Source organism: Hyla sarda, chromosome 7 (genome assembly GCF_029499605.1).
Source record: "Hyla sarda isolate aHylSar1 chromosome 7, aHylSar1.hap1, whole genome shotgun sequence".
Taxonomy (NCBI): Eukaryota; Metazoa; Chordata; class Amphibia; order Anura; family Hylidae; genus Hyla; species Hyla sarda.
In genome coordinates this window covers 94,915,640-94,928,113 of record NC_079195.1, presented here as the reverse complement: position 1 = coordinate 94,928,113, position 12,474 = coordinate 94,915,640, and the positions used below count along the sequence as shown (strand labels likewise).

Below are 12,474 nucleotides of genomic sequence, written 5' to 3'. Positions count from 1 at the left end.
GTTCAGGCAGATGTCCGGCTTTAACTCTTTAGACACGGAAATCAACTGTTATCACCACGTCTAAAGTGAAAGCTTCCCAGCAGCTCAGTCGGCCTGATCAGGACTATCGAGGTAAAATTGCAATGTCCCGATCAGCTAGGACGCAGCAGGAGGGTGCCTTACCTGCCTCCTGCAGGTCCGATCGGCGATTTATTGCTCCAAGCCTGAAAACCAGGCTTGAGCAATCAACCACCGATAACACTGATCAATGCTTTGCAACGCAAAGGCATTGATTAGTGTATTGAATCAATGTAGTGCATGTTATAGTCCCCTATGGGAGCCATAACATTGCAAAAAAAAAAAAAAAAAGTTCAAGGAGAACTCCAGAATATAAAAATTGTCCTCCACACTGCTGGCAGTAAAAAAAAATAAAGATGTACATACCTTCCTTCGCTCCCCCAGGGCCTCCGGTAACCGGCTCCGGTCTCCGCAGCGATCCTCTTCCTGGCGGTCGGCGAGTCATACTGCGCTCAGCCAATCACCGGCCGCAGCGAAGTCCTGACTTGGCCAGCGATAGGCTGAGCGGCAGTGTGAGAACGTTTCAAGACACAAAATTCTTCACTACACCGGCACCTGCTCCTGGGGCCGAAAACGACTGAAGTCTGACTCCACTGCGGCCGGTGATTGGCTGAGCACAGTATGACTTGCCGACCACCAGCAACCAGGAAGAGGATCGCGGCGGAGACCGGAGCCGGTTACCGGAGGCCCTGGGGGAGAGGAGGAAGGTATGTACATCTTTATTTTTTTACTGCCAGCAGTATGGGGGACAATTTTTATATTCTGAAATTCTCCTTGAATAAAGATGATTTAACCCCTTCCCTAATAAAAGTTTGAACCGCCTGCCCCCCCCTTCACCCATAAAAAAATAAAAAAAGACATTTTTAAACGCATACATTTTCCTGCATGTAGTTATGATTTTTTCCATAAGTACGACAAAATCAAACCTATATAAGTAGGGTATCATTTTAATTGTATGGACCTACAGAATAAAGGTGGTGTCATTTTTTCCAAAAAATGTACTGTGTAGAAACGGAAGCCCCCAAAATTACAAAATGGCGTTTTTTCTTCCATTTCGTCGCACAATGATTTTTTTCCCCGTTTTGCCGTAGATTTTTGGGTAAAAAATGGATGTCATTAAAGTAGAATTGGTGGCGCAAAAAATAAGCCATCATATGGATTTTTAGGCGCAAAATTGTAAGGGTTATGATTTTTAAAAGGTGAGGAGGAAAAAAAAACTGTGCAAAAACTGAAAAACGCTTGGTCCTGAAGGGGTTAGTAACTAAGTTTCTTCCATTGTGCAGCTGATTTATACGTTTGGGGAGGGGCATCCAGTGAAGTGGCAGGGGCTCCTGACCAATCAGATGTGTCACAGGACACATGGAGTGACAGTTCGCAGACTTGGAGAGTTCTGCAGTGGATTATGTCCCGTTATAGAACTGTCCATAGGTCGGTAGTGTCCCGTCCGGTTACTGTACGTTCTATACACGCTCATCCTCTCTCTCAGTCTCCCCCAGCCTGTGGGCTCTCCCTTCATGATGGGAGTCGTAGTTTAGCAGCAGCCGTCGCCGTACACCCACAGGCTGGACACACTGGATAGCACTCAGTATCCATCAAACTAACTTTGTCCGGGCGGCACCACACCCTGTGAGCGGCCCCAGCACACCCGTCCGCCCTCCGCCTTGGTAGTGAGTAATTAGCGCGGCCTGCAGTCTTCTGCTCTGCCATAGGCTCCCCAGCTCCAGGCCGGGCTCCCGCCCCCATGTGTCCCTCCTCTCCGTACACACAAGGCATTTCCCACTAACTTCTCGGCGCTGGGAGGTGAGTGGACCGGGAGCGTTCTCTAACTTGCTCCAACTACAATTCCCAGCACTGTTTGGCCGCTGGGGGATGCTGGGAATTGTAGTCCTGGAGCGTCTCTTCGCGGGGGGGGGGGGGGGGTATGTTTACTTATCTGAGACCCTGAGGAGTCCGGGTCTGTGACGTCACCGTGTTATTAGCGGCCGCTCACTCCGGACGGTGAGAAGACAGTGCGAGGACACGGTATGTGCTGCCGACATATGGACCTAGACTTGTCACTTTTCTATTGTCTGTGCTGTTTTATACATGTCTGTTTACATTGCTTTCTACATGTTTTAGTCACCCACCCTATTATTTCCTGTCAGGTTTATATTACTGCAAAGTGTTCATTGGGGTGAGGAAAGCCGCAGATAGGGAGTACAGTGAGGGCTTCCTGTGCCACCTGTGTGGTGGTGACATGGACTTTGGCACTGTTGGAGTACACTGGCAGGGCTTGATGATTCCACCTCACATGAGGGAGCTTCAGGGCTCTGAGGTTTGTTTACATCGCTTTTCTATGGGACATGTGCTTTCTCCCCCCCCCAACCTGTGGCCGTTCCCCAGCTGTTGCAACACTACAACTCCCATCATGCCCTGACAGGCGAGTTGCAGTGTTGTCGCAGGTTAGACATTACAGGCTTGTAAGGGTTGGTGCCTTTTTATACCAAAAAGATGACTGTATGGAAAGAAAGAGCTGGTATGGGCACGTGACTGCCTCTAGTGTGGACTAACCGGCCAGGGTGATAAAGCTGGCACGGGGGCACCCCCCCCCCCCCCCCATGACATGGCCAACAATGCCGAACACGCCGTATATGTAAACTAAACCAGCAGAGCACATGTGGGGCTGTAACTTTCCCATGGAGATTGTTCCCACATGTCGCCCTAAGAGAAGGAGCAGCTGAAGCGGAGGCATCTGACTGTATAGGGTTTATCAAAGGATTTAGACTGGTTTTTCCCGTCTAAAATTGTCGCAATCTAAATACGTATGACTGTTTTGTGACTTTTAGTACATGATGCATTCTAGGCTATTTTAGATGGGGGGGGGGAATGCATTGGTGATGAATTTATCAATTGCGACTTTTCGCTGAAATGTCAGACCATGCTGAAGTAGGTTTACATAAAGTCTAAACCGTAGATCCCGAATCTGTGCGCAGAGTTTATCAAGAGCCGTGCGACTTGATAAATTGGGCGCACAATAGACCGGCCTTACGCTCTGTAGTTTTGTCTATATTGATGCAGGAAATAGACAACTTTGGTAATTCCTATAGGAAGGGTGGGGTGGGGGGTCTGCCCTGCCCGTACTTGGTTAGAATCTGAAGTTAAGGTAGAACAGCTGCTGAGGGCAGGTTGGCATGTGGGTTTCAATTAAAACAAGAGTCGTATGGTGTAGTCCAGTGTTTCCCAACCAGGGTGCCTCCAGCTGTTGCAAAACTACAACTCTCAGCATGCCCGGACAGCCTTTAGGGAACAGTTTAGAATATAAAAGCATGTATGCTTAGTGAAGTGTTTCCCAACCAGGGTGCCTACAACAGTTGTAAAACTACAACTCCCAGCATGCCCGGACAGCCTTTGGCTGTCCGGGCATGCTGGGAGTTGTAGTTTTGCAACAGATGGAGGCACCCTGGTTAGGAAACACTGGTGTAGTCATTTGATGTGAAATGCTGATAAGAAGCTGTGTACCTGTCCTGGCTGTATGGATGACACCTATGTAAGCGGGCACTGCCTACTGACACACACACATCTTATTTATACAGTCTGGATTAGGAAGTGATAAGATCTTCAGCTAGAAACAGTGTTTCCCAACCAGTGCGCCTTCAAAGGCTGTCTGGCCATGCTGGGAGTTGTAGTACCGCAAGGAGACATAGGGGGAGATTCATCAAAGCCTGTGCAGAGGTAATGTTGTACAGTTGCCCATAGCAACCAGATTGCTTCTTTCATTTTTCACAGGCCTTCCTAAAAATGAAAGAAGCGAGCTGATTGGTTGCTATGGGCAACTGGGCAAGTTTTACTCTGAACAGGTATTGATAAATCTCCCCCACAATGATTGGGAAATGCCGAGCTAGAAGTTTTTATCTAAAGCGCCAGCTATTGTAACTTAATGGTATGTACATGTTACTGTAGACCGGTGTTCTCCTGCTGATTCAAAACTACAACTACCAGCATGCCCTGATAGCCTTCGGCTGTGCTATAGTTTTGTAACAGCTGGAGAGTCACAGGTTGGGAACCATGGACCCAGTGACCGATCAGGTGCTGATAGTTGCGATGCCTATTATTTTAAAGGGGTTATTTACCATAAGGTGATTTTAGTATGTACCTGGCAGACAGTAATGGACATGCTTAGGAAGGATCTTCGCTTGTTGAGAGATTACCATAACACTGTGGCTAGCTTTTTGTGAACTGGTATTTCCTGCTTGAGTTTTCTTCTTTCCATTCTTAATTCCATTTTCCTCCCTCCCACACATCTGCCACCCCACCCATAGAAACATAAATGAGCTGCATCCATTCAAAAGACCTGTGGTTTTCAATCAGGGTGCCTACAGCTGTCGCATAAGTTGTAGATTGATCTCTCTCCCACCAAGCGATCCCTCCACCCATTGAAGCAGACAGGCTCCCGGTCATCACCTGACTAGTGAGTCAAGTCTCGGCCGCACTGCAACCTGGGAAAAATCTGAGACGTGAGTAATTTTGTATACTGATAAAAATAAATATTGGGGTGAAAATCACAGAAGAATTGTGAGAAAACCATCACACACAGGTACAGACACTATATAATGAACTACACTAACTTTACAGCCCCTGTAGCATAGTCAAATAAAAAAAATCCTGGAATACCCCTTTAAACCCAAATGTAGTGATATACAATGCGGTCATTTCAGACCATTAGACCAGAGGTCCCACTGGAAGCTGCATTTTTAATACAGACGCAAATACGCATCACTAGAACGCTGGTGTGAATGAGGCCTAAGGGTGAGTGCACCAGGGTGCATTTCACCTGTGTACTTCTTCCATGGTTGAAAGTATACGTCCATAGTGTAAGGCATTGCTGCTTTATGTGTAGTTAATAACTGTGGAAGTTGGCTCCTGTCCCACACCATTCTGTAAATTTCCTATTGAAGCTGGAGGTAATTCTATTACTTTCACTAAGTTCTTGGAAACCAGAAACCAGTGTGCACCTATTATTTTGGTAGTAAGCTCTAAGCACTTGTGTATATATAGTCTAGAATAGCGTTTTATGTGCCATGATACAGCAATGCCTGGTTACAGAGGTTTGCATATAATCGGTTTCATTGCAAGCCCCAATCCTCATTGTTGTGCAGATAATGGAGTGGATCTGTGATAAGGTTTCTGGCATTGAAGACCACTCCGACCTGTTTACCAAGGTGAAAACCAGATCAGCAGCTAAAGCCGGCCGCAAACCTTCAATACCTGTCGGCCCACTACCCTCCCTTTCAGCCCCCAAACCATGCACATGCATGTATGGGTTCTCAATGGAGAAAGAGCAGAACAAGTTGCTTATCTCCTATAAGAACAATAATAACATGCCCAATACAACCTTATTCCGCTGATATTGTCTCTTAGGGGAAAGTCGGCCCCACACACTAAGGCTGGGTTCACACCAAGTTTTTGCAATACACTTCCCATATACCGTATATACTAGAGTATAAGCAGAGTTTTTCAGCACCATTTTTCGTGCTGAAAACGTCCCCCTCGGGTAATACTCGAGTAATGGGAAAAATAAAAATGAAAAATCGCAGGCATACCGGTGGGGTTGGCGAGGGGATGGGCCATCCATCGTCGCTCATCTATGCTGCAGTGACCGTCGGCCCAGGACTAGTGATGCTGCATTGACGCCGCCGTGCAGGGAAGTTGGTGCGCAGCGGACGTCAGGGGCGTCCCTACGCGTCGTCGTCAATGCAGCGTCACTAGTCCGGGGCCAGCCCGCAGCGGAGAAGAGGGCCTCTTGGTCAAGATGGATGGCCCAGACCGGCTCACCCTCCCCACTGGAAGTCAGACGGTCCCAGCAGCGACGTTGGACGGCTGCTAGGGAAGGACCGACAGAGCTGAAACTAGGGAGGGGAGTAGAGAACAAGAGAGGGGGGTCTGGATGATGACAGGGGGGTATGATGGGGGGGATGAGGGGGGATCTGGATGATGGGGGGATGAGGGGGGGGTCTGGATGATGGGGGGTCTGGATGATTGACAGGAGGGATGTGGGGGGGGGGGGGGTCAGGATGTCGGGGGTGGGGGGAATGATGTATTTCCCACCCTAGGCTTATACTCGAGTCAATAGGGTTCCCTGGGTTTTGGGGTGAAATTAGGGGCCTCGACTTATATTCGGGACGTCTTATACTCGAGTATATACGGCTTATACTCGGGTATATACGATATGGTTTTCAATTTAAAAACCACATCGAAAACCGTGTACATTGACTCTCCATTGAAAACTGAATGCCAAAAGATGCCTCTGGTTGTGTCTGTCTTGCATTTTGTACGGTTTTGTCAGTTTTTCTTTCCCGCACCCAAAACCATAGCCTACCACGTTTTTTTGTCCGGGTGAAAAACCGTATTGAAACATGTTTTTTTTTTTTTAAAACATGGGAGTCAATGGGAACCGTACAGAACGTATGCGCGTATGGTTCCATCTGGTTTTCACCATAGGGTTTTTGACCTTGCACAGTTTTTTTTTTCTTGGAATTTCATTCAAACAAGTGAAACTTTATTCATAATGGAGTGAAAAGTTTTTTTTCTTAAAAATGGATCCAACCGGACATCATGGTTTATTTTTATTTTTTTATAACCATATACGGGTTGAAATTTGTACACGCGTTTTGATACAGTTTAGTCCGGTTTTGAGGAATCCGTTTTTCATTAAAAACCTGATGCTGGAACTATATTGCAAAATTGTGGTGCGAACCCGGCCCTAAGATAGCAGGTTTGGCCTACTTTGCTCTGTGTGAATGGTCACTGTTTTGCTCTAGCTAGCTGCGGGGGATTTTGAATACACAAGATTGTTGTCACTGTGAATGATAGGAATACTGATCATGCCAGTGAACTAGTTGGACTTGTTTGTAATTTTTATCTATTTACATTTTTTAAATTCTTGAGATGGTCATTGACAGTGAGAGGGCTTCGCCTGCTCAGAGTCTCTATCTGATGGCCTACTGACATAGTAGACTACAATCCTTCCTGTTTGTGAAACCAACATGTTGGAAGATCTCTCAAACTGTGGCCCTCCCAGATGTTGCAAAACTTCAACTCCCAGCATGCCCGGACAGCCGTTGGCTGTCCAGGCATGCTGGGAGTTGAAGTTTTGCAACATCTGGGGGGCACCATTTGGGACCACTGCTGTAGAGTTTTCTGCTGTATCTTTGCATTGGTCTCTGTTTTAAATGGGATTCACTGGTGATCTAGTCTGTGGGAACTTAAAAGCCTTTATTGGCGGAGAAATTTAAACTCTATTGGAATGTGTTGGCAAATATAGGTGTGAATTGCAGGTTGTTTATGTTGTTTTCTTGTCAATTATTTCTGTGTACAACAGGTGTTCCATTGTATCTCCCGATGTTTAAACATGGATAAATACAATGGATAATTCCCGGAAAAGAGCCAATTCTTTTACCACTGCATGTGGCTTCTTTGTAAGTTACCCTTACGTAATATACAATTGTTACCTGAATCCGCTGTAGAATTGATACAGTTTCCATATTTGTTTTTGAAATAATTCATTTTGGCATCAGATCACAAAAAAAGGTTCTTGATGTATAACAGTGTAGAATCAGGAAATGTATTGCTGTGAGATGTTTGAAGTTTTAATTGATATTTACAGAAACAAACAGGTAGAAATGCTCAGCTGAGCTCCATTGGCCGTTGGCTGTCCGGGCATGCAGGGAGTTGAAATTTTGCAACATCTGGAGGGCCACAGTTTGAGACCACTGCGTAGACAGATTAGTAAATCTAGGTCACAGTGCTCAGCTGAGCCCTTCTGCTCCTTGGTTTCAGCAATCATTGGGGTCTCAGCACCTGGACCCCACCTAAAATATTTTTTACCATGTCACTTGCCAAATTCTCTCTGAAACTATTGGTCAACTTAACCACGGGTTTTTCGTTTTTTTTTTTTTCACTTTCGTTTTTTCCTCCTCACCTTTAAAAAATCATAACCCTTTCAAGTTTTTCACCTAAAAATCCATATGATGGCGGATTTTTTGCACCACCAATTCTACTTTGCAGTGGCATCAGTCATTTTACCCAAAAATCTACGGCGAAACAGAAAAAAAAAAATCATTGTGCGACCAAATTGAAGAAAAAAAATGAAATTTTGTAATTTTTGGGGGCTTCCGTTTCTACACAGTACATTTTTCGGTAAAAATGACACCTTATCTTTATTCTGTAGGTCCATATGATTAAAATGATACCCTACTTGTATAGGTTTGATTTTGTCGTACTTCATAACTATGTGGAGGAAAATTTCTATGTTTAAAATTGTAATCTTCTGACCCCTATAACTTTTTTTTATTTTACTGCGTATGAGGTGGTATGAGGGCTCATTTTTTGCGCCGTGATCTGAAGTTTTTAGTGCTATTGATCTGACTTTTTGATAGCTTTTTATAAATTTTTTCATGATATAAAAAGTGACCAAAAATGCGTTATTCTGGACTTTGGATTTTTTTTGCGCGTACGCCATAGACCGTGCGGTTTAAATAATTATATATTTTTATAGTTTGGACATTTACGCACGCAGCGATACCACATATGTTTGTTTTTATTTACATGGTTTTTTTTATGGGAAAAGGGGGGTGATTTGGACTTTTATCACATTTAACTTTTTTTACACTTTTTTTTTTTTTTTGCAGTGTTCTAGCTCCCATAGGGGGCTATAACACTGTACACCCTGATCACTGCAAAGCCAAAGCTTTGCATTGATCAGTGTTATCGGCGGTCGATTGCTCAAACCTGCATCTCAGGCTTGGAGCAATCAATCACCGAACGGAGGCACCGGAGGAAGGTAAGAGCACCTCCGCTCGTGTCCTAGCTGATCGGGACACTGCATTTTCATTGCGGTGGTCCCAATCAACCCCACTGAGCAGCCGGGAAGCTTTTACTTTCGTATTAGTTAAAAGTTTAGTTAAAGTTGAACACCGCTTCTAAAGGGTTAATAGCACGCGGCACCGCGATCGCTGCCATGCGCTACTAGCCCCCGGTCCCTGCTTCATTTACATGCCGGGACCGACCCGATATGACACGGTGTCACCGCATTGTATTGCGGGAGCCGGCCAAGGAAGTAAATATGCATCCTTGGTCGTTAAAGGGGTACTCCGGGCAGAGACATCTTATCCCCTATCCAAAGGATAGGGGATAAGATGCCTGATCGCAGGGGTCCCGCTGCTGGGGACCCCCGTGATCTTCCACGCTGCACCCCGTTAGAATCAGTCCCCGGAGCGTGTTCGCTCCGGGTCTGATTACTGGCGACCACGAGGACGGAGCATTGTGACGTCACGGCTCCGCCCCGTGTGAAATCACTCCCCGCCCCCTCAATGCAAATCTATGGGAAGGGGCGTGACGGCTGTCACGCCCCTCCAATAGACTTGCATTGAGGAGGCGGAGCGTGACTTCACACGGGAGCGGAGCCGTGATGTCACAATGCTCCGTCCTCCTGGTCGAGATGGACTCAGCCTGAGGACCTCCAGCAGTTCTGGAAGCCGCTAAAGGTGGGTGCTGCATGGTAGATCCCGGGGGTCCCAAGCAGCGGGACCCCGGCGATCTGACATCTTATCCCCTATCCTTTGGATAGGGGATAAGATGTCTAGGGGCGGAGTACCCCTTTTAAGAGGAAATTTATCATTCCCTGCACCAGCGTAGAGTAGTAGAATTGTGCAATTGGAATGTTGCAAAAACTATTACTTTGTGCAAAAAAGCAAAACTGAACAATGTTCCACTCTACGCTGAAAATTCAGCATTTCCCCTTTTATGATCTATTCACATGTACAGTATTCTGCGCAGATTTGATCCACTGGATTTCTGCTGCAGGTTTCAATGTAAACTGACTGAACGCAGCATTAAAACTGCACAGAATACTGTACGTGTGAATAGACTAGGGATCAACCGATTATCGGTATGGCCGATATTATCGGCCGATAATCACGATTTTGGGCATTATCGGCAATTACCTTGCCAATAAGCCGATAATGCACCGCCCCCACCGCACCGCCACCCCCCCGACCCGCCGCACCGCACCCCCGACCCACCGCACCGCGTCGCACCCCCCACCGTGATGCTGGGCGGTATACCGGTATGGATTTTTGCCCATACCGCTATACCGGTCGGGCCCCTCCCCCACCCTCCGAGTCAATAAAAAAATTAAACTTGCCCGTAATGGGGGTGGTCCGGGCCATCCATCCTTCCTTCCTGTAGTGTCCGGGGGCGTTCCGGAGAAGAGTGAACCGGTCCGGGCTGTCCTTCTCCGGCGGTCATCTTCTCCACTCCGGGCAGGCTCCGGCCTAGTACACTGCATAGACGCCGCTACACCGTGACGTCAGGTGCGTCGCTGCGCACGGGCGTCACTGCGCAGCTGCGTCTATGCAGCGTACTAGGCCGGAGCCTGCCCGGAGTGGAGAAGATGACCGCCGGAGAAGGACAGCCCGGACCGGTTCACTCTTCACCCGGAACGCCCCCGGACACTACATGAAGGAAGGATGGATGGCCGGACCACCCTGACAGGTAGGGGGAGAGAAGCGGGTGGCGGCCTATGGCCCCGCAAAAGCCACTGCAGATCATTGATTTAATGCGCCCGCTTTAAAGCAATGATCTGCAGCGGGGGTTAAATAGCCGATAACATATACCGGAATATCGGTATAAGTTATTGGCTATCGGCCCTAACCTGCACCGATTATCGGTATCGGCCCTAAAAAAACTATCGGTCGATCCCTAGAATAGACCCTTACAGTATGTTAAGACTTTGCCTAATTTGGGTACTCCACCCCTAGACATCTTATCCCCTATCCAAAGAATAGGGGATAAGATGTCTGATTGCGGGTGTCCCGCCGCTGGGGACCCCCGCAATATAGCATGCAGCACCCACCTGTAACTGCTTCCGGCAGTGCTGGAGGTTCTGGCTCCCGACCGCGGGAACGGAAGATCGTGACGTCACGGCTCTGCCCCCTCTGACAGCTTTCACGCCCCCTCCCATAGACTTGCATTGAGGGGGCGGGGTGTGACGTCACACGGGGCGGAGAATGTACAGTTATTTCTCATTGTAGTAACCCAGCATGTGTGTATGTTTTATGTTTTTGTCACCTTTTGGACTTTTATAGATTTGACCTTACTCTTAAAGAAGTACTTCCCTGGAAAACATTTTTTATTTTTTATATGAACTGGTGCCAGAGAGTTAATCAGATTTGTAAATTACTTCTATTTAAAAATCTTAATCCTTCTAGTACTTATCAGCTTCTATTTGCTCCACAGGAAGTTGGTTTCTTTTTGAATTTCCTTTCTCTCTGACCACAATGCTCTCTGCTGACATCTGTTCATTTAGGAACTGGCAAATCCCCATAGCAAAGCTATCCTGCTCCAGACAGTTCCTAAAATGGACAGCGGTGTCAGCAGAGAGCACTGTGGTCAGACAGAAAGGAAATTAAAAAAGAAATGAACTTCCTGTGGAGCAAATAGAAGATAAGTACTAGAAGGATTAAGATTTTAAATAGAAGTAATTTACAAATCAGTTTAACTTAGTTGATTTAAAAAAAATTATTTTTCCAGGGGAGTACCCCTTTAAATGCTGTTTCTTCCAGTCATAGTCTAAAGCAGTGTTTCCTAACCAGTGTGCCTCCAGCTGTTGCAAAACTACAACTCCCAGCATGCCCGGACAGCCAACGGCTGTCCGGGCATGCTGGGAGTTGTAGTTTTGCAACAGCTGGAGGCACACTGGTTGGGAAACGCTGGTCTAAGGTACCACTATAGGATGCAGCAGAAGCTCTAAAACTTACTTTCCAAGCGATATTAAGGGAAAAATAATGTTAACCTGCTTTATTAATTTTATTATTTCTAGTCGCACAGAAGCTGCAAGACAGTCGCATGTCTAATGCAGATCTAAGATGCTTAAAGGCTATGACAGGTAGACAGAGCAGCATAGCTGAATGTGTCATGTAAGGATAGGTCCACACTGCCATTTTGCTCCAACCAGTTCAGGGTCTGTTTGGCTTCCTTCTATTTACCTGAACGGGTCATAGCACCGCTGACACCACCAGGTCCCAATGGATCCCATAAACTTGAATAGGCTTCATTCGGTGCAGTATTTTACAGGAGTTGAGAAAAAAATAGGACATGCGCTATTCTTTTTCTTCGCTCCACTCCCATCCTTCCGATGGCACTGACTGACAGAGCTCCCTTTAGTGGAGCACCCAGCAGTGGGAACGAACCCTAAGACAACAGTTACCTCTTCTACCCCTCAGCTATTTGTACAGGTTTAACAGCTTTTTCATTAGAAGAAAGCCATTAGTGTACATCCTTGAGTCTTCTGTCAAATTGTTGCATATGATACTTTACTTTCTAATAATAAGGCCTTGTCCTTCTTCCCCACACTCCTTATGGTTACGACCATGGTCATAT

At 46.5% G+C, this 12,474-nt stretch overlaps 1 protein-coding gene across 3 annotated transcripts in view; it reads left to right on the top strand.

Annotated features, from left to right (window-relative positions):
- SGMS1 (sphingomyelin synthase 1) overlaps window positions 1-12,474 on the top strand; it is a 286,284-nt gene that overhangs the window by 210,885 nt on the left and 62,925 nt on the right. The window contains exon 1 of one of the 3 annotated variants that reach the window (XM_056530044.1): window positions 1,037-2,079. The exons of the other annotated variants lie outside the window; for them this stretch is intronic. The gene's annotated coding sequence lies outside the window, so the exon portion shown is untranslated. Of the gene's footprint in view, window positions 1-1,036; window positions 2,080-12,474 lie in introns of those variants that run through there. 3 annotated transcript variants of the gene reach the window in all.